The 22,634-nt window shown below is 44.2% G+C and overlaps 1 protein-coding gene across 30 annotated transcripts in view; it reads right to left on the bottom strand.

Moving 5' to 3' along the window:
* Positions 1-18,446, bottom strand: part of ptprdb (protein tyrosine phosphatase receptor type Db) — a 172,451-nt gene extending 154,005 nt beyond the window's left edge. For 29 of the 30 annotated variants that reach the window (XM_030437562.1, XM_030438259.1, XM_030438500.1 and 26 more), the window contains exons 1-2: positions 18,295-18,446; positions 17,868-17,982 (exon numbers count right to left, since the gene is read on the bottom strand). The gene's annotated coding sequence lies outside the window, so the exon portion shown is untranslated. Of the gene's footprint in view, positions 1-17,867; positions 17,983-18,267 lie in introns of all 30 variants that reach the window. The other variant, XM_030437623.1, reaches the window with a different exon arrangement.
* Positions 18,447-22,634: the final 4,188 nt, after the last annotated feature.

Genomic DNA, 22,634 nt, shown 5'->3' with positions numbered 1-22,634 from the left:
AACATCAGCTCTCATTCGCATTGAAATGTAAAGATTGTTTAAATAACAACGGCTATAAATACTTGTGTTTTTTAATTCATAGCAGCACATTATGCGGAAAGATTCTATCTCTCATTATACGCAAACATTTGCCCTTTGGTTTGATCCTTGTCTTTCAATAGATGTTGTGCATGCACAAAGGAAAGTTCTCACTTGACTTTCAGAATGTGACAAAGACACACACACACACACACACACACACAAAAAGTGTTCCTGCAAGGACATGAGGAATGGTATTCAAATATACAGCAATTTCAGATTAAATTCAGGCTATTATTACCTCTACCAAGGAGGTTGTTGTTAATTTGTTGGCTGGCTTACACATTTCCATGAAACTTGGGTGGAGGATGGGTCTCGGCCTAGAATAGACCTTATTAACCTTTAGTGCGAGATAGGATTTTTTCTTTTTGACGTTTTCGTGAATTTCTCAGGGGGGATGATGGATGGGTCTTAATGAAAAAATCAGGTAAACTCGAGTGGCTTGCATCTATGATTGACCAATTTGATGTGGATCCTAGATCTGGTGAGCTTTGATTATGGTTAGGCAGGTTTTTATAATTTTTGTTCATTTTTACAGGGACAGTGCACAAGTAACAGAAATTCCACCACAGTTTAGCTAGAAGCTAATTTCCATCTGTTGTCCCTGGACAGGTAAACATGAAAAAACAAAAACAAAAAAAAAACAGAACAGCAAGTACAATAGCTAAATCAACACAGTGCATACAAGTATCGTAGGTTTGAAATGTGCAGGGCTATCGAGTTTGATATTTGATTAGGCTTGATTGAATTAAAGGGTACTGTTCCATACTTAGCTCGCTTGTGCTGATGTGAGCTTTCTTCATGACAACTGAGAAAACTCTGACCACACTTGGGTGCAATTGACAACCCCAGACAAAACTAGAAGGTGGACTTTTAGTTGAAAAATGCATTAAAAATGCAGACGAATTCAATGACATTTTCTCCTCGTTTCACATGAACACACATATATTTTTCTGACAGTGATGTTGCTAATATTGTTATTTTTGCGCAGTGCTTCAGCCCGCAGTGTGTGAGTAACTGTGAGCGGTCAGGACACGCAGTAGAGGACATACTGTTATCATCCCTCAATCAAAGGACACTGATATGTGTCTGCGCATGTGTGTATTGAAACGCGTGTATGCACTCTTTGCTTTACGATAGTACTGTGTGTGTTGTGTGGAATGAGAGAAAGACAAAGGAAGAACCCGACTGATAAATAACAAACCGGCTGCAGCGTCACATAAAACAAAGACGATTGGATTTGAAAGATGGGCCTGCTGAAAAGATGTATTGCTGACAATGTAAAAGGTCATAGGTCAAATGTCAGAGGTTAAGGTCCAGTCAGCAAGAGTGGACCCCCACAGGAGACCTCACCTCTGCCAGACCCTGCTGCTAGTGTGTGTGTGTCCGTGTGTGTAAGTCGACACACATTTACGCATAAGGACAATTACACCACAATTTCTATCATGTAAGGATGTGTGTGTGCGTGCACGCGCGTGTGTTATGTGCGCGTGTGCGTGACCCCGTGCCCTACATCCTGACAGGAAGAGCCAGCAGGCTAAGAGAGGAGTGCCAGACCCCGAGGTGTCAATCACAGATTCAGATTGACAGACGAGTTAGCTAGCGCTGCTCTCACACTCACCCACACACTCTCCCTCTCAGGACTGCACTCTGTCACTCTCTCAGGCTGGCTGTCTTTCACTCCCTCTTCCTATCTCTGTTTCCTCTCTGTCTCCGTCGCTAACCCCCCTCTCTCTTTCTCTCTCTCTCTCTCTTTTTTGTCTGTCTCACAACCCTTGTCTGTACATCCACATGCTGTTTGCAGTTTGTCAGTCCTCCTCCCCCCCTTCCTTTCCCTCTCCCCTGTCTCTCCTCTCTCTCCCTCTCTGTCTTGCTGCCCGCCTCTCCTCTTTTTCTCTGACAGATGGGTGCCTCAAACCATTTCTGGTTCTGCTCTCACTCTCTCAACACACATCCCTTTTTTTGGGGGTTTCTAGGTTTTACCATGATGCGGTCACTCATGCATGTTCACTCGTTTACCGTTGTCTGTGTGTTAAACATCTCTCTGTGTAAATTTGTGCTTATTAGTGTTTTTGTTTGGTCGTCCTTGGGAGGGCACAATTTATTTTGGATTTACTTGTAAAAAACACTAGTTTTAAACTGAAATTAAACACGGGATGACATAACAGGGTAATGTCAAATGATAAAAAAAACATATTGAATACAATATTTAAGAGCAAGCATTTGGCCCAGCAATCACAAGTAGTTTATAGATATATGAATTAACTGCAAGAAAAGTAGTTTAAATTGCAAAGGTTTGATTTTATGAAGTTTTACGATCAAATATTATCAAAATAATTTGAATTGCAGCACGAAATTTGGAGGTCAAATATAAACTGATGAAAAGCGGAAGAGTTTTCTTTGCAAGTGAAAACCAGAAGCATGAAAACTAATCAAAAATAAGATTAAGACAGATTTATGGAACTAGCCGGGTGATTGTCTGACAGCAGTGTCACCTTAAAGGTGCACTGTGTAGTTCTAGCTAAGACATTCTAATCAGAAGAGGTTTTTTTTCTCTTAATGCCTAAACAAACTATTTAAACACACTCTTTGTTTTTTGTGACTGAAAAAACTGAATAAACAAACTGACCTTAAGGGCCAACACAATTTCATTTTGTTTTACTTTGTTTACATGTGGCGGACCCTGCCACCTTTCTAGCTTCAAACAGCATTCTGGGGACATCATTTTCCTCTGAGAACAGCTTGTTTCATTCAGTTGTGGACAAAATAAATGTTTCTGAGTTAGTATTATTCCTTGATTGATAAAGACACCGTCACAACTATCCGAGTGGCTCGGCCTAAGTTTTGGTGTCAACTCATAATGCATGAATTGTTATTTACCATTCTCATATTCTATCTATGAAAAATAGTGTTAATCATAAGCAGTCGCCTTCTGAAGATGAGCCATGTTTTGATGACATGAGGTGTCTAGATTGTGCCGACACTGCTGCCAGCATTTCTGTCCCTGCCAGACTAATATAGTGTGAACCTGACCACCAGTCATAGCATAGAGTGTACCAGCCTGACAATGAATGCTTCCTGCTGTGATCACATTTCAAAAACTAAAAAGTCCCTTTCACCACAGACACAGACACTCAGGTCAGCTGTACACTTCTTCCAGTTCGACTGATTCTGTTCTTGTAATAGTCTGTGAATCTATAGCCTTGTGCTACGTAGAAACGCGCCAATTCTACGCTTCTCTCAGAGGCATCGAGACAGAGAAGCAAATTATTGCTGACGGGATAAGAGTTGTAAAAAATCCTCCCTCAGAAGTGTAGAACTGCTGCACAGTGTCTTGTTGTTGTGATATGGCTTCAATCTGGACTTCCTGGTTTGTAGCTCATCTTCTCACCGGTACCTGTAGCAACACGCCCACACCAGTGCAGCCCCTGGTGTTATTTTGATGAAGGGCTATTTTTGGCCTTCCAGGATGGGCAGCAGTTGTGCTTTATGAGCAGTTTCTTTTTTACACAGCTGATATAGATATATGCACTCAAATTACGAAACATTTGAAAGCATAATTTCAGGACTTGTCATTGATATAATGTGGAGTTTAATCCAAAATAGATGAAATAGAACAGATGTTATTCAAGGGGCGGCAGCAAACGGAGGGATATTAGTGACATTCTGGACAAAGATGAGTCACATATATCAATGAAAGCTCTTGATGAGCTCTTTCTTCTGCCAAACAGGCACACGTGAGTTCTACACCAATCCAGAGTTGTTAATTAAAAACCAAAAGACCTAATACTGAATAGTCTGAACTATTTTGGACCAAAATGACGTAAATGCACTTATGGATATTACAAGTATCACAATGTTGCAACTCTTTCACCTTCAGAATCATTTTGAGGGTACACTGACTTGTAACAAGATGAATGGTGTCTCTGTCTCAGTTATCACTTGTTTCTGCTCTATGTAACTTCAGTGAGAGGGTGGGATCACAGCGTTACCTACATGTTTCCTTCAAGTTTTCAACTTTTAACATTGTTACGACATAATGGGTTTGGTTTGTGGTACGCACATTTGTATTTACTGTCCAAATTGTACAAAATACCAGTTTCTACATAATGTTGCTTAAGGTAAATTGCCATCAACCTGTTCATAAAAGGTTTAATTAAAGACTATTTTTTAGTATGTCTAGTGTGTCAAAGTCAAGTTTTGTAACTTTTGTTTTGGGTCTTCTGTAAAGACACTTGTGCTCCTCTGGTTCTCACTCCTCCAACTGATTCTAATACGTTGTTACCGCAATATCATTCTTTATCTGGAATTATCTGGGTTTAGTTGACCAAGAAAGCGTCCGGTATTTATTCACCTCCCACCATAAATCTAGTTATTACACAAAACGAGTTTTACTGCTACACTTGCAGCAAACGTTAAAGTAGTTAATGACGATTACTCAATTATTCGAAGAGCTGATGTTTGTATGTACTGTAGAATATAGCGGCACAGGCTTATACCGGCGCTGTGTGGAAAAGACTGTATATAAGTGTGGATGAAACAAGGGAAATAAAAATGGAAAACACTATTAGAATATTTCTAATTTACCAAATATTGGAATATTGGACAATCAGGAAACGTACCTACTAGTAAGGTTGTAATCTCAATATTGACCGGCTGCCATCTATTGAGGATTTAGCTTCTGTGGGCAACGGTTATCGTTTCTGGGTTTCCAGTGTGGCTAGCAGATAACTGGATAAAGGATATCCAGGTCAAGACTTCCCATTTATTGTTTCATCATGTCACAGAAATTCGACCAAAAGGAAACAAAAATACTTCTGACGCCTAAATCTTGTCCATTTCTTATAGATTCTGCATTCACACTCAGAAGTCTGTTGATAGAGATTAGTAAAGTTAGTGCTAGTTATTTGCTCCTACAATCACCTCACATACATTTGTGTATGCCATAGCGTAAATGAGTCACTAGAGAAGGTGAAGTACATGTGACATATGAATCGATTGAATGCACCAGGATAATGTAAGAATTAGGCAACAGTGCAGAGAAGAGCATATGTGTGCAAACGTGCTGTGCTGCTTCTCTGAGGCATTAAGCTTGGTCTTTGAAGACATATGTGTGTTCCCTCTCGGGGGCCATTAAAGTGTGTGAATGGGCTTTTAGGGGGTTAAACACACTTACAGTGACCCTTCGGCAGCAACTTTAACCCCTCACAAGGCCCACAACGCTTAACCGTTAAGGGAATGTGTTTTTTTAAATGTGAGATGAGTGTTCTTATTCACAGAGCAACTGGTTTCTGGTCAGTGTGAATGCAGCTTTCACCTGGAAGTGACAATTCGTTTGTTTGTGTCTGTAGCTGTGTGAGCTTGTGTTTTTCGGCGCATTTTCGGTGAGAAAGCGGAGAAAAAGAGGCAAAGTTAGAGACTTAGTTATATCCGAGCACAGAGCCATTCTGTCAAGCTATATTCAGAGACTGCTTTAAAAAACAGTGTAGCCTCTCCTCCTGTTCTATACTCTGTTCACATTTTTCTTATTCTATCTCATTCTATGCTCCCCTGCATAATCTTCTCCTTCTCATCCCTTTCTTTGCCCTCATCCTCTGATTCCATTTCCTTCCCCTCTCTCCCTTCGTCGTCTCCCTGTGTACCGCTCTATCTTCCATCTGCTCCCCCCCCAACCTCCACCACCTCCCCTTTCATCGCTTTCCTTTCGTCTCCACACCTGACAGAGACAGGATCCAGCAGTAAATCTCCTAAAGCACAGTCATCCACCATCGTTCGCATCACAGAGCTGGGGAGAGAGAGAGAGAGGGAGCATCAAGAAAGACAGGGGGGGAGACGGGAGATGGGGAGACGTCGAGTGTTAGTTTTTTGAGGAGGAGAACAAAGGATACACGATAACAAAAAGACAAACAGACACAAAATGGCCCGAAACTCAGGCGGCGGTGAGGGGTGAAACAGACACTGATGGAGGTGTTAAAAGAGTGATGGAAGGGAAGAGACAGTGAAGGAGGGAGATAAAGACACAAGCTTTCACATAACTCACACACTGTAGATGGAAGTCCATCTCTGCAGGCACGCACACACACACACACACACGCACACACACACACACACACACACACACACACACACACACACACACGCACACACACACACACACACACACAATGGTGGCAGGATGAGCAACATGATGAAGGCTCCCTCTGGGCCAGAAGACATCCTTCCTGCACCAGCAGAATGGTGGGCTAAGCTCCTTGGGCAAAAAGCCTCAACTTATGGAGGACCACCACTAAGCGCCCCACACTCTGAGCTACGTGCGTGTGCATACATGTGTCGGCGTGTGCATGCGTGGGAGCCAACGCAACGGCATCTATTTTTTCATATTCCCGTGTTCGCAGATCTCGTGCACGGGTCTACATTCATTTGTCCATACCTAAGCACGTGGGATTGTGTTTCCGTGCGTGGGTGTGTGTTTGTGTGTTTGTGTGTGAGTTTGTGTGTGTGCATGTGTGTGTGTGTGTGTGTGTGTGTGACAGCGGGGCTAGGCAGAGTGTCCATAGCCGGTGGTTTATGGCTGCTGAGGTCTGATTACATTGGTGCGACTGGAGGGGTGAGCAGACTGGTGGTTCTATCTGTCTTCTGTGTGGCTGACTGAACAGACACACAGCGAATGGAGATGGCTCAGCCGGAGACACTTGGCCAGCCTCCCAGAGATCTCGCAGGGATACAGCCATATTATGGATTCACACGAGAAAAATGCACCCGATTCTCACTTGATTTGCAGGTTCCATGTCTGCCGTTGAATCCTATTGTTATTTAAGTTGAAAGAGTAAAAAAAAACAAAAAAAACCTGTGGATCCACTTTTCACACGCGTACATCCATATATCACTGCATTCATAATACGCGCATCAAAGGCTTTTTTTTTTCACTTGTAAAATAATGAATGTGTCCAGCGATCCCCAAATATTAAGTTGGGATCAAGAGAGAAAAAATCTTTTCATATAATAATAATAATGCATCATCCTGCACTTACCTGACTGTGTGAGCTGGCTGCCAGCATCGCCAGGAGCTGATAACTCCTGATTTATGCTGCTGATCCCAAAGAAACATGACCTGAATGTATCTACTGGTGAATTGAATATTTCTCAAAACAAGTGTATGAACGGGCATGCAATATATATCCAACAAGCCTCCAAAAAACTCTATTCTATTCAATTCTATTCTATTCTATTCTACAGGGTTCGTACACTTTTTTCAAGGTCAAATTCAAGCACTTTTCAAGCACTTTTAAGGGTCATTTTTAAGATTTTCCAGCACCTTATTGCTGGGGTGAAATACGTATCTAAGGGAATATATATACTTGTGATTTTTTTCTTAACTTTTTATCACAGTTATGTACATTGTATCATGCTGTAAACATCTAAAATTATATTTTATAATAGCAAAAACTTCAGAAATTAATTATCCAGTCTGATCCCAATTTTGTGAAAGACACAGTTATAATGTCAAGCACTTTCAAGCACTTAAACTAAAATCCAAGCACTTTTCAGACCTTGAAAACACAACATTGAAATTCAAGCACTTTCAAGCACCCGTACGAACCCTGATTCTATTCTATTCTATTCTATTCTAATAAAATTCAGTCCAGTCCAATAATATTACGTTTACATTGAAGAGGACAAAGAAAAACCAGTAAAGCAGCATCGTCTCCATCCCTCAAATGTGAAAAAATATCTCCTTTTTGGGACTCTATATCTAAAACTCTGATATTTTGGGGCACATGGTAAAATCTGATCCTACGTTGGTTATATTCGGGGTAATGAGAGAGGAAAGTCCTCTTAAAGGACGCCTTTCAACTGCGGCAGGATTCATAACCCTTTTGGCTCGTGGATTTATTTCACTGAACTGAAAACAGGCACAGCCTCCCGCCTACACATAACTCTGTTGATAAAAGATGTTATGCAGCACCTAAAACTAGAGAAGCTCAGACTCACTTTACGAAGCTCTGTTGAGAAATTTCCTTTTATAAATATGTAGCGGCTAGTTAGTAAATATCCTCCCAACTCTCTTCTATTACAACTAGGTAATAAGTAAGTAAGTAATTAAGTAAGATGTCACTAATTGCATACATTTGTTAACAGTCACACTGTATATTGTTCCTGTTTCTATGTTGTTTGTGCTGTTTTGTGTCCATGCACGTAAACTTCATACTGTTTCTGTGAGATTTCGTATCATTTCTGATCATTTGGGGTTCAGTATCTTGCTCAAGAACACTTTGACATGCAGCTCAGCTCAGCCAGGGGGAGCTGGGATTCGAACCAGCAACCTTCCGATCCCGAGAAGATAATACCCCCTATTACGCGTATAAATGTTGCATTAGAGGGGCTCAAACCAGAACATTTTGGCATTTTTCCCCTTGTTTATTCAAAGATTCAGTATCATTTTTCACCATTTGATTCCACTGCAATTCCTCTTTAGCATTAGATATAACTCTTCACTGATTTGAAATTTGGAGGATTATATTTTCACTCTAGAATCCACTACTGCAGCTTATGATAACTGTTGCGCTCCCTGGGTAAACACAAGCCTCCACTGAAAGGAACTGAACTCTTTCATTTAGAAACAGCCTCAATGTGGAAGTTACCATTTATCACCAGAGAGGTTGCACTACTTCAAAACCTCTTTCATTCTACTCAGGAAAAAAACCCCAACAGATATCCGACTTTGCAATCGCCGAGCAGAAGCTGCGATGTATTTAAACGAAACGTTGGAAAGCGTATAAGGTTGTATAGGTGTGTGGAAAACTCTCACTTCTGCTGAAAATGTCTGAGTCTGATTATGCTTCAGGGTTACCGATGATAGAGTGCTTAGTTGGGCGCTTTTGTAGTCTGTTTTAAAATTGGGCTGTAATAATGATGCTTAATTGTATTTGCTTTGAGGCGAAAATCTTTTAATTCACCACAACTGTCTGCTGCTGTTAAATGCTTCTGCAGCGTCAACCCGCAAATCACCGGAGGCAAATGAGCTTTTAGCTGTAACTGCCACATTAAATGTATTCTGCGTCCTGCCTGTTATGTAAACAATATAAAAAAATATACCTGTCTATTCCCTTCTATTCCATTCCGTTCTATTCTATTCTAATTAAGTCACTTCTTCGCTCCAAAGAGAGTCTGATCTTTATATAGAATGAGCTAGTGTTTTAAGGTGTTCTTGCTTAATGATAACCACGGTAGCTTTATATAATACACAGAGGGATAAGGCAGAGGTAGCATGCTTTATCTTGTGACTGTAAGTGTGCACTAGAAGGAAGCCCGTTGGGGGGGGGGGGGGGGGGGGGGTTGACAGAGAGAGGAGGGGAGGGAGAGGAAGAGATGGCAATGGAGAGGGAGGGGGGGGGCGATGGCAGAGAACAGGAGGCTGGATGTTGTTACATTTATTGAGAAGTAACTAAGCCCTCGGCGTCGTGGGAATTTGAAGGGGGGAGAGGGGAGAAAGGACAAAGATGGGGGCTCCGCGCATGAGAGAGAGTGATGCCGCGAACGATGAGGAATGAGAGGCAAAAGAAGGAAAATAAATAGGCCCCGAACGATTGAGTGCGCAAGATGGAAAAGAGACAGCGGGAAGAAGTGGAGAGATGGACAGTGATGTATAAGTGTGCCGGGGCAGTCCGGCACAGTGAGTACAGCGATGGGGTTACTCCCAAGTGTGTGCCATGTATGGAATTAGAGAGAACAGTGTGGCATAAAGCGATGAGGGAGTCTCGCATGCCCAACGTTGTTTCTGTATCTGGGAGAATCACCTTCAGCCAGACGATATGAGTGTGAGTTTGCGTTTGAGAGTCAGACGGCTGGAGAGAGAGAGAGAGAATGAAGAGGGTACGACAGAAGTACGAAGCAAAAGAGTGAAATAAGAGGAAGATAATGAGGGGGGGGGGGGACGTGTGTGTGTTTGTGTGGGTGTGCGTGGCGCGTGTGCACGTGAATGTGTGTGTATATCAGATTTTGCACGTGAGCGTGTGAAGTGTATCTGATTTTATGTGAATCCTAAATGTGGATGAAAACCAAGGCTTTAGGTTTTAATCAGCCCCATCTGAGCGCTGTATGGGGACTCTGAGAAGCTTTCATGTAGAGTTTCTCTTTCTCACACACACACACACAGACACACAAAGCATCCCCTCATGCCTTCTGTTCTAAATTTACACCTAACATGAGAACAGGAGAGGGGGGAGGGGGGGTGGAGGAGGCAAAGAGGAGCGAGGCGAGGTAAGGGAGTTAAGAAGGAGAGTAGAGGAAGAGAGGTATGGGACAGGAGTGCGGAGACCGTAGGAGGACGGGGGGTGGAAGGAAAGTGCATGGGAGAGGTGAAGGAAGTGCAGGCAGAAATGAGGAAGACGCAAAACTAAAAGAGGAACAGAGGAGAGGAGAGGAGCCAAATTTGATTTATACAGCGGGCAAGAGAGATGGAGGGGGGGGGGGGGGGGGGGGAGAGAGAGTTAGATAGACAGGGAGAGAGGGAGGGAGGGAGAAGGACAGCGGTATATTAGTCAAGGTGTCCAGTCTACGTATTGCCTGCTGTGCAATACCACCCCTCTGATTTACTCTGCCGAGTGACTGATGAGAGGGAGGATGAGAAGGAGGGATGCAGAAGATGAAGGGATGAGAGAGGAGGGAGGTCTCGCAACAAGCGTTTAGGCCAAATTAACGGCACCTCATAAATTAGACTAACAGCCAAAGCGGAGGGGGCTGCGGGGTGGGGGTGGGGTGGGAGGGGGATCTGGTGGAAGTGCGCGTGTGTGTTTTGGGTGTACACAACTAAGTGTGTGTCGCGCATGTACGTGAATGATGAGACGTCAAGAGGGAACAATTTGAACCAATGCAAACAGATTACTCTCTGATAAAGTAGCGATATCCAGCCGCTCGCTCATACAAACACAATCTTCCCTTGATTACTGCACGTACCGAAGCGTTTTCTCCAGCATGATGCGCTCATAAACGGAAACAGCAGGGAGATTGTACACATCGAGGATGCTGAATGTGAAGTTGCCCACCTTTTTTTACCTCGCGAAAATATCACTTTTCCATCCTCGCATAAGGCACAATTATTTCAGATCTGACATGTTTTCCCAGTAGACCAGATTGGACATACCTGAACGCAGCCGCCATGTCTGACAAAAATGACAGATGCAAGTCATTTGTAGGAAAAGTAATTCTGCATAGATGTTTTTTTTTTATTAAGATAGCAAAGGAATGTTTCTTTTAAATGTAGTTTTCCAATGCAAAGTGGTTATGCTGAATGTATCTGCAGAACCTATTTACATTCATTCTCCCTATAAATCTGCTGCTGGCAGCTGAAGCACTAGTAACGTTTGTTTAGGCCACCCAGGCCACTCGGTTAAGGTTAAATGGAAAGGTAATGGTCTGGATTTAACGCTGAAAAAGTAAACGCTGATTTGTAGCTGACTTCTCTTTTAGCTTTGTTGTATTCCAGAAAGCCTTTTTGAGACCTTGGCCCGGGGGCTACAGGTGCAACAAATTTCTTGCACTTTCACTCATGCACCACCATGTGTTTTACTGGTTTACACTGTCACTTCTTGAACCAAACACAACAAAACACTATGTAACTTACTGCAGAAAGATATTTGATTGCTGAGTCTCTTTCCGACCATCCTTTCATCACCTGTAACCACTTATCGTCTGCAGGGTTGCGAGAGGGGGGCTGGAGTCAGCACAAGCTAATGATGAATAGTCAAATACCGATCGAAATCAAATACCAAATCCGCTCAGGGCGTCGGACCTCAACAATCAACCCAAGGCGTCGGTATTTGATGTTTTGTGGGTCTCAACAATCAACAATCTTTTCCCAAACGACTTTAAAAGCTACATGGTCTAAATAACTAAACTTAACAAGGACTTCAGATGTAATGCACTGATTTTTTGCCAATATTTAACCAAACCACAACCGAACATGAACCAACACCATTCCCACTCTATGGTGTCTCATATTGTACGCTCAGTGATCCACCCCGGCCTCCTGTCTCTCACTTACTATGAGGATGTCACGCTTCATGGGCTCGGCAACTTTGCCACTGAATCTGATCCCCCGTTTAGCCAACCAATTAAAAACGTTACGTGGAAAGATGTTTCGTGGGAAAGAGAGATTCACCAATCTTTCGGTTTACACCAGGTCTCATACTAAATTTTATCCCCTCACTTCCACCTCCTTTTCTTCATGTATGTTTTCTGTCGCCGCTCAAGCCGCAGGCAGCATAGATCCTCCCCTTGTAAAGGTTATTTATGTCCCTCCCTCTCCATTCTAAAGAAATGTTAACTCTGTCAGAAGTGCAGGCACTTGCCGATCGCTGTGTGATTACAGCAGTGCTTGACTGAGTGAGATACTAATACAAACAAACGCGCACGCACACACGCACACACACACTCACACACCCACGCACCAATCTTGGCAGTGTAGAGTTGATGCTCAGAGTGATTAAAGTGGCGTGCTTCTGAGTGTGTCACCTGGGTGCTGCTGTATCTTAAATCAGGACAGTGGGGCTCAGATTGGGTATTGACTGGCCTGCAGAAGTCTCCATCCATCACGCTGAGAAACGATAGCACAGAGGCCCGCCCTGATGTACCCATATACCACTGATGCTGCTCGCTGGCTGGCCGGGGTGACGTAAGGTTAGGGTTATGGCGTGAAGCGTTATTTATACTGCACGGTAAGCAGGCAGCGAGAGGCGCCTTCTCGCCGGCAGATGTGGACTGACAGGCGAGCGCGTCTTCTGTCAAGATATGGATAAACACGCGTTCAGAAGCCAACACAAAAGGCAGGCGCACCTGTGACAAACGCAGACTGACAGACACATATGCTCAGATGTGCGGCACTTATGGTGAGAGATAAGACTTCCTTCTTCTGTCCCTGTCCTGTTGTCTCTCACGCTCGGCAATGCACGTGCGCAGACGAGCACACACAGATGTACCACTCTGTTTTGAGGGTCTGAGCAGCATCTTTTGACTGTGTGCCTAATGATAATAAATGAGCCATCATGGGTGGGGAGGGAGGCACTAAGTCATCCCCTTCATCGACAAGAGGAAGACTGGGAGCCCCAAGGTCACCCCGCTGTCAGCATCACTCTCCCTAACGACTCCTCTCGCTCTCGCACATGCATGTGAGCATACGTCCGCACGCTCAAAGTCGAGCAAAGTGCACCAGGACGCATTCACACTCGCGCACGGACACACACACACACACACACACACAGACGCCAGAGACCGCCTGGGAAAACCTGCCTCAAGACCATCCCACCACATTTATCTACTGGATATGTCTTTTATTTGCTTAAGAAGCCGAGGTATCTGCCACAAGATGGGATAATTTCACATTTTCAATATGTCTACCTGCAGCCCGGCACCACAGGTTACATTCAGGGGAATACTCAGGGCAGCTCAACACGAGAATAATCATCTGAGATTGTTTCCTCTGAAAAGTTTCAGGTGCCTGAAAAGTTCAAACAATCCGGTGTGGCACACTAAAAAAAGCAGAAAGATTAGAGAGAGGTCTGAATGAGCGACGATTTCAGAAAGGGTTTTGTTTTGTTTTATCAGATTTATCATCCCAGCCCGCGGGTTATCTCGACCCTCAGGTTGGAAGCCACTTCCTGCAAATGTTGAGATCATTTTCTAAAAAAATACAAAAGAGGAGAAAACTCTTGATAGCAATGTTTCTCGACGGGCAATGTTTTGCTCGTGAATGTGATTTTAACACATGTTAAGAGAGGCAAACCGTACTCTCTCTGTCGGCTGTGCCCTGCACTTTTGACCAGAACACCACCGGCTTTTCTCTTCAGCAGAACAGAACCAGATCCGATCAGCTGAGCAAGACAAGCATTGCGTATCTAAAAGCATGTCCCAAAAGCGCCCCTGCCCCCCCCCCCCCCGATTCATGGCCCTTTCCCTAATGAGCTGCCATGCATTGTCATCTCTCAGACACACAGATCCAAACTCAAACCCGGAGTCCGGTGGGAGTCACAGCCAAGAGACACGAAAACAGAGGGAGTCCAAACAAGTGAACGTTGTTAATGCCGTACTAAAAATGTACGTTTGTGGGAGAGAGGAGGCATCACAAGACGCGTTGGAGAAACGAGGAGGAAGGTAGCGCTTTCAACTGTGGGAATTCTTTTCTCACACACACTCACTCTCACACACACACACACACACACACGTATAGATTTCACATGCACACATACATGCATGGGCGTACGAACACACACACACACACGCACACACACACACACACACACACACACACACACACACACACACACACAGGTTGCAAGTTTAGACTGGAGATGTAGAAAGCTAATTTGCACCACACTGAAATGCATCTCAATTAAAGAGAAACACATCGAGGTGCCAGGGGAGGAGAGAAGAGAGAGATGTGAGAGAACGGGAGGGAGGAACGGGGTGTGAAACAGATAGTGTGTGAGAGTATGAGAGTAATAGAAAGAGGGGGGGGGGGCTGAGCTCAACTGTATTTGGCAAGGGAAGAAGGGAGGGAGAGAGAAAGAGAAAGATGGGGATAGAGAGAGAGAGAGAGAGAGAGAGAGAGAGAGCGTGTTTTCATCTCCCTCTCTTGGAAAAACATCTCATTTTGGGATGAATCAGATTTAGAAAGGGTGTTAGGAGGTTGAGGCGCAGCTAAAATCCTAACTAACTTCAACCTCGTTATCACCAGCTCTCTGGTTCCGTGCCAACACAACAGGGCTGTCCCTGCTCAAACTGTGTACGTGTGTTTGTGCTCAGGATATTTTTAAGCCCAGGGCTACGTAATGCGTTTCAGAACTGGGCGGATACGTCTAAGACACAATAATGTTTTTTTTTTAAAACCTAAGTGTGTAGGCAAGTGCGACCGCGGCCCTGCAATCAATGTGTTTTGGGTATTTTTTTGGGGGGGGGAGAACGTGTCTCTGTTGGTCACACAGGTCCACGTTGATAATTCGATAAATGTGTCCGTAAGTGCGTTTCAGCGTGTTATGCGCCTGTTGTGCGTGATTTAGTGAGCGTGTGCGTCTGAGGGAACAAACAACATCCGGAGGAAGGAGAAAACACACACACACACACACACACACATACAATCTGTCACATGGACTGGCTTTGTGTGCCGTGACCATTTTGCGACGGACTGTCGTGTTCTTAAGACTGCGATGCTGCTGCCAACAGCACCAAACACAAGTAGATCCGTTCTTTCATGCTGTCAGAAGGTACTCAACTTGTCTACTTCTTGTGAGAAGGCTTTTTAACCTGGTGTTTGCCTCCACTACCGATGTAAGCCACACAAGCCCACTGAGAGGGAAGAGCATTCTGGGAAATCAAGTGCTTTTGATGTAAGATGTGGCGCCTGACTGCGGCGCGGTAGCACCATGATGTAATGCAGCTACCTGCCGGCTTCATCATCAGCATGAGATCAGCCTAACTGTCATTAACCAGAGAACTGTCATCCTCATCATCATCATCTTTATCTTGACTGCCATCGGCGACACCGTGTCAGCACAACACCTGAGAACGCACTGGTCTCATTTTCACCTGACAAGAGACTGACGGGAGGTCGCCGAGTTAAATATGATCGCACGAGTGACTGGCCGTGTCGGCGAGGTTTAAACATCTGAGCCGGAGCATGTGTGTAAATCCCAGACCGGAGGAGTACCGCAGGGTAACTGAGAAGGGATGTCACTCCCCCATTGAAATGTCACCTTTAGCTCAAAACACGACCCGAATTCTGATTATTAACTATCACCCACTGTGCCTCATGTCTTTCTGCACTCTCACCTGACACCATGGCTTTTCCTGACACTAAAACTCATCTGGAGAGGATGCTTGAAGGTAAATTGAGGAGGGCTGACATGGGTCACTCTCCCGTTCAAGTAAATGTGCTTTGACACGTTTTTTACTTTTACTTTTAACTCAAAACATGACAAATGCTGTGATTATCAAATATCACCCATTAGTAAATATCCCTCCTGCGCTCTCACTTTCGATTTTCTAACGGCTGCAAATGACTGTCTGAGGGAGACTTAGCATCCGACCCTTTACTGCTGTCCGGCAATTTTCCCTTCTCATGTTACCTGAGCTATAATCCGCCTTTATTTGCGCTTAAGTCGGGGGTCTTGTCCGGTCAATCCTCTTAGCCTCCCCTTGTTTGTCTTGCAGTCGCACAAGCTAGAGCTTGTGCTAAAACAAGCAGTGGCCCTCTTTCACATAAACCTCATGCTGGTGACAAGCATGTCAGAGCCCAAAGAAGTGAGTGTGTATCAGTGAAGGCCCTGACAGCTAAATATATAAATATATATACGCTAAAAAGAAAAACTGCTTGCATGGGTTTTCCTCTTCCTCCAATACTTTGAGTTAGCATAATCTCTCCCTCTCTCTCTGTGTCCCTCTTTTCTTTTTTGCTCACTTATTCTCTCCTTACATACACATGGCTGAGCAGAGATCTCACACACACACACACACACACACACACACACACACACACACACACACACACACACACACACAACCCTGGGTCCACGCTTCACAATGCGGGACCCCTGTACTGTACACGGACAATAAAACACATCAGCAAACTCCTCAAACAACCTCCACGGGCACTCTGTCATCTCCTCTGTGTCTTTTACGGCTTTTCAATCTGCCCTTGATGACACCGCTTATGAGCCTCTAAGCGGCCCCTGCGTTGGGCACAGGGGGGGTTGACGGATCGGGTTGTCATTACACTAAAGTAGGGGACTCTCTATTAGTGCAAATGGTGGCACATAACCAGATAATCTGCCGTGGACAGCAAGTGTGGCTATGTGGGAGGTGAGATGCTAACGGATGGTGTGTGGGAGAGTAATGTTTTATGTTGGAGGAAGTGTGATATCTCCATTATAGACAAGCTTAATTGATAAACAGGACAATAAAAGCAGCAAATGGCCCCATAGATTCTCTGCCTACAGCACAGCCAGCAGTACTGAAGGATGCCACTATTACTATATATATATATATATATATATATATATATATATATATATATATATATATATACGCACACACACACACACACACACACACACAAGGGGAAGTAATGGCACTGACAATAATAGCATATTAAGTAGAAGCTTTAGAACAATATCAGACAATGTCATCATTGTGGGGAAATAAAAAGACTAATAAAATCCCTCTCATAAAAAGGACGGGAGCGCCGCTTCCCTGAGGGATCCCTCAAATGTTTTCTCTCTCCTCACCTAATCTCTCTCCCTCACCCCGGCCGGCTGTGGTTTACTCTCTCACCCTCCGTGAGAGGAATACCGACTCCTAATTGTCACAAACGGCCGCGTTTATTATTGCCGCGCCACGATGAGCGAGAACTTCGCTGCCACGGGGTACAAAAAATAAAAAATAAAAAAAATAAAAGAAAGAAAGAAAAGACATGAAAATGGAAAGAGGGGAGCGAAGGAGCTGCGCTGCCACGCTGCCTCCTCCAGCTCTCCGGCACGGAGAGAGGAAGCGATCACCTCAACGCGTTTTTAAATGTTTCACACAGACAATTACAGAAGAAGACAAAAAGTACAGGACGCATTTTTCTTTCTTTCTTTCTTTCTCTCTTTTTTTAAAAGACCGTTTCCAAGTCAGCACAGCAAAAGCACAAGGAGCACTTTCACCCCCGCCCCCCCCGACAAAAAAAAAAAGGATGCACACGATTCAAATCAAGCACATTTTTTTTTCTCTGTCTTCTGTTGGCCAAAAAGTGTGCTCACCAGAATATCCGGATCAGAGCTCGGTGTACGGAGAATCCCGAGGAGTTTTCCCTGTCTTTCTTCACCCCAAGTTGAAGCCAGCGACGAGACGCGCGCTCCCACAGTCCCGACTCAACTGCGAACACACAGAGACAGAAAACAGGTGAAGACCACGTTGAGAGGAAGAAAAAAAAAGAAAAAAAAAAGAAAAAGCCACGCCAGCCTGTGGAGACTCTCTCTCTCGCTCTCTCTCTCTCTCTCTCTCTCTCTCTCTTTCTCACTCTCTCCATCTCTCTCTCTCTCATCCCGGGCGCCAATCGAGGTCAACCCCCCCACCACCACTCACTTCTTTCACCCATCCGTCCATCCACCCACCACCATCTCCCCCCCATCCCGAAAAAGTACATCAATAATTACACACGTTTAGCGCACTAATCCGGGTCTGTACCTCTGAAACGAGACGGGATGACCACCAGAGGAGGGGGAAAAGAGACGGGAGGGAGAAAAAGAAGGAAAGGACCGGGCAAGGCAGCGGCTGTCAGATTTGACTTCAAACTGATGCTGACGATGCGCACCGAGATAAGCTCCGCGAGGAGAGAGAGGCAGAGAGAGAGAGAGAGAGAGAGAGCGGGAGAGAGGGAGGAAGAGAGGGAGAGAGAGAGAGAGAGAGAGATCAGAGGTGCAGTGATGAGAGACAGATCCAGAGAATTGAATCAAACAAACCACCCAGCTTAAAAGTTATTCAAGTAGGTCGAAATGTGAGACAAAAAGCCCGCATGTGCCATCACAGAGGAATAAAAAAACATAACACGTGAACTCATCAGAGGCGTTGATGAATAATTCCCGATTCTACAGAAGGGTACTCATAGGCATCAGAGGTGCATGGTTAGGTGTTACATTGCCAGTCAGCATCGCACGCACTGCCCCTGAGGCTAACAGACACAGGGAGAGAGGCTGCGAGGTCCTGCTGCACGCACACACACACGCCAACACACACACACAGATACTCTAGGCTACTTATTTACATGACCAATGAAGATAGTTTTTATTTTTATTGCATTTTATTTTTATGGGAGAAAGAGAGAGAAAGAAATAGAGAGAGAGAGAGAGAGAGAGAGAGAGAGAGAGAGAGGGAGAGAACTTCAAACTGCAGTAGCCTCCTCGAAGATGTTTTCAAAGAGATGACCTGGGACTCTCTGGCTCGCAGCCAGTCTTACCTCAGGTGGTGGAGGCGTCTCATGAGACAGGCAGCACTCGCCGTGTTTATAACCCACACATTAATTTGGTGAAAAAAACCCAACACAAAATGCAAGATTCCTCCCTCATTTAATAAATGGTGCTGCGGCGGATCTGTCTCTCGTTTTTACAGATGAGCATACAGAAGCGCAATCCTGGGTCCTGAATTCTTACTGTGAAATGAACTGGCGAATTAAAAGCAGTCCTGGGCCACCTTATCTTGAACAGAAGAACATAATTTAAAGGGGGCTATATGGAACCTCTGCGCTGTGCCAGTCCTTTATGTTCGCAGACTCAATCTTTAAACTAACGTTACACTACTTGGGCTGTGTTAGCGGAGCGGGGAGAGGCACTGAGGCTGGAGTAGGCTACGTGCATAAAGTCACTTCCTTTTGGACTGACGCGCAACAGTCCTTCACATCCACATCCACAGTCCAGCAGCATTAGAAGGTGCACATGTAGCTTGGGAAAATCTATTCACACTCAACAAGAAAGTTTTTATTTACAATATTAATAAGATAATAATACAAACTCTGAAATATTTATTTGATATATTTCCATCACAAACAAACCGTCCTCAGAGGGAGCTGAGGTCTGTTTGAAACTAAGAAGATGGCTACTTATTGTGCTGCCCATCGAGGACAGTTTGTTTATTCCCTTATTCAGTCATCAAAATCAGTCATGACTGAAGTTTTTCCCCCCCTTTTCTCTTGTTCTCTTGTTTTAAAAAAATGTCCTCCCCAAAACTACATAATGCACCTTTAAACAACTCAAACAAACCGTCAACAGGCTTGTGTGAGCCACCAAGAGAGACGGGAACGTCTCATTTTTCATTTCATGTCTTACAAAAATTGATTCATATACGTAAATTGCTATAAATTGTTACATAGGGCCCCTTCAACATGAATGAAATTTAATGGAACAAAGCACTAAACTGGCAGTGTTTCACACAACGAAAAGCGGTATGTTTAACGCGCGGGGCTATTGTTTAGTCCACTGTCCTCTAACGAAGTTGATTATGAGACGAGATTCGTCGACATCTGGGAGGCTCAGCACCGTGGCTACGCAATTTCCATGGGGGGTAAACCCCGGCTTGTACTTTATAGAGACATGAGAAAACAAAAAGGAGAGCGAGCAAATAGACACAATACTACATCCATCTGTCAAACACAGTACCAGTATGAACTGTGCATTTAACAAATGGTACATGCAAAGCTTTAATACAGTGACGTGACACTGGTAGAGTGATACCGGAACGTGTTGTATCATAAAAAAGTTGAACTCAAACATGACAACGCAAAGAAGGGGGTATGAAACGACTTCTTTCTATCAGTCTCATCCAAGTCACACGAGCAGGTGACACCGTCTGTTGTCCACCACTTGAAGCGTCTTGTTCCCACAGTCGAGTGCAGGATGAAGACCTTGACTGAGCGTAAATGGACTGTGCTGCGCTCAGGTCAGATATTACGGCATGATTACAAGAATTCAAATAATGATAACAGAAGCTGAAATCTACAAAGATGTGGAGGTGTACTCTTTCATTTTTTTCCCAAACCAGTTTCTTTTTTGGCATGTGGCAACAGTGCCAGCCACTGATTATTCTTTTTTTTTTTTTTTTTTTTTTACTGGTATTATTGTTTACTTTACTTTCATATTATACTTTCATATCAGGCGGAGAGGTTTGTGTCCCATTTCCTGAATATCCTCTCTTTTATTAACTGCAATCCTGACTGCTCAGCGGCTGCTGCTGCTGCTGCTGCTGCTGCTGCTGCTGAGCTCAGAGTGAGAGACTTCTGGACACTCTCCTGCACGAGGAGACAAAGAGAAGGAACGAGAAGAGAGGAAGGAGAAAAAAGAGGAAGGACGGGAGTACAGAGAGGGAGAGAGAGTGAGAGAGCAGATGGATGGGGAGAGAAACACAAAAAGGGCAAAGTTCACAGTGAGATCCATGTCCGTCTCATGCCACCTCTTCTGTCCACGGAGAGACGAGGAGAGAGAAGAAACGAGTGGGAGGAGGAGAATAATTCCAAGTGCTGATTCTTTTCTTTTCATATCTCATTCCTGAGTCACCACTTCATCTGTCCACCTACCCCTCGCTCTCCTTTTCACCGTCTATCTCTGTCTCTCTCTCTGTCTCCGTCCTCTTTGTCTCTCTACCCCTTCTCTCTCTCTCTCTACCCCTTCTGTCTGTCTCTCTCGCTCTCTGTGTCTCTGTCCTCTTTGTCTCTCTATCACTTCTCTCTCTCTCTCTCTCTCTCGCTCTCTTCTATCCATCTCTTTCTAGGAGCATCTCATGTTTGTTCACGCACCCAAATGTCTGCAACATCCTGGTCTCTATTTACAGAGCATGTGGGATGAAGTGTGTGTGTGTGTGTGTTTGTGTATGTGTGTGTGCGTCAGCTTTGCACTTGTGTAACTCTGTGTATCCGTATGTACATGTATGTGGGTTCATTGGAGTTTTTTTTTTTTAATCTGATACGTCCAACATTGCATAAACGATGGGATATTGATCATATGGAATGCAACTCTTTGATTATTTCGTGTAACCGTCTGAAACTGTTTAGCAGCGTTAAGAAAGATACTTCCCCGATATGTAAATCAATGAGTCAGTCAGATAGTTGGTCAATCAATCTCATCGTTTTTCATTTCTCCTTCGCGAAGGGCAGGCGCACGAAGTCATAAAGAAGGGCAGTGAGTGCGCGTTATAAAGCCTTTTACTTTCTGGATTTAAAGTTTCACACTGTTCCTTGTGAGAAGCTGCGTTGGCTTCAGAGTGGTTTATTTAAGACACTCTGGGACTCAACACTTCAGTAGATTTAGGTCTAAACCTGGATTTCAAGGTGATGAGTCTTATTGCTATGCGCCTCCTGTTATATCTGTATCCATCTGTCCATCTGTATTCGCTTTCATGATTCACCCAAATAATACAAGGAAATTCTTTGCCCGTGTTTCTTATGCAGGCTCGCCCGGGAACGGTGGTTTTTACGTGCTTTGCTGTATGCATAAAGCAGCTGCAGTCCTTGGAGGTTGCAAAGATATGTCTTTTTTTTTTTTAAATGGACAAAGTAGAGTTTTCACTTCTAAGGGTATTTGATGCAGTTTTGTATATTCAGAACACCTTGTATAGCCCACTAACTTGAATAAATTGTTGTTTTTTTACTTTTCTCCATTCAAATATTTTCAACTTTGTACGTGTCACACGTACAATGTTGACCTTTCTACGATATATGTTTCACATGTCTGGAGGTGGAGGGGAGGGTTGGTAAAGCTGGATGGCAGCAAAAGCCAGGGACCACTGTTCGAGACTCGATATATTTAATGAAATGTTGGGACATTTTCATGCTGTGTTTGTAGCAACAAAGCTGAATATTTTACTTGTGGCGACAGATGCTGGTGAGGCAAAACATGACCTTTCCCTAATCCTTCCCAAGTTTTGCCATTGCCGAAGCTGACAGCCCTCGACTTCCGAGCCCTGACCGTCTTAACATTGTCATTTAAAAGGCACCCCGCAAGAAATCACAATAAAGTAGAGTGTCAACTCTAGGGGTGGGA

This window comes from Sparus aurata, chromosome 1 (assembly GCF_900880675.1).
Source record: "Sparus aurata chromosome 1, fSpaAur1.1, whole genome shotgun sequence".
Taxonomy (NCBI): domain Eukaryota; kingdom Metazoa; phylum Chordata; class Actinopteri; order Spariformes; family Sparidae; genus Sparus; species Sparus aurata.
This window is presented reverse-complemented; position numbering and strand designations above follow the sequence as displayed.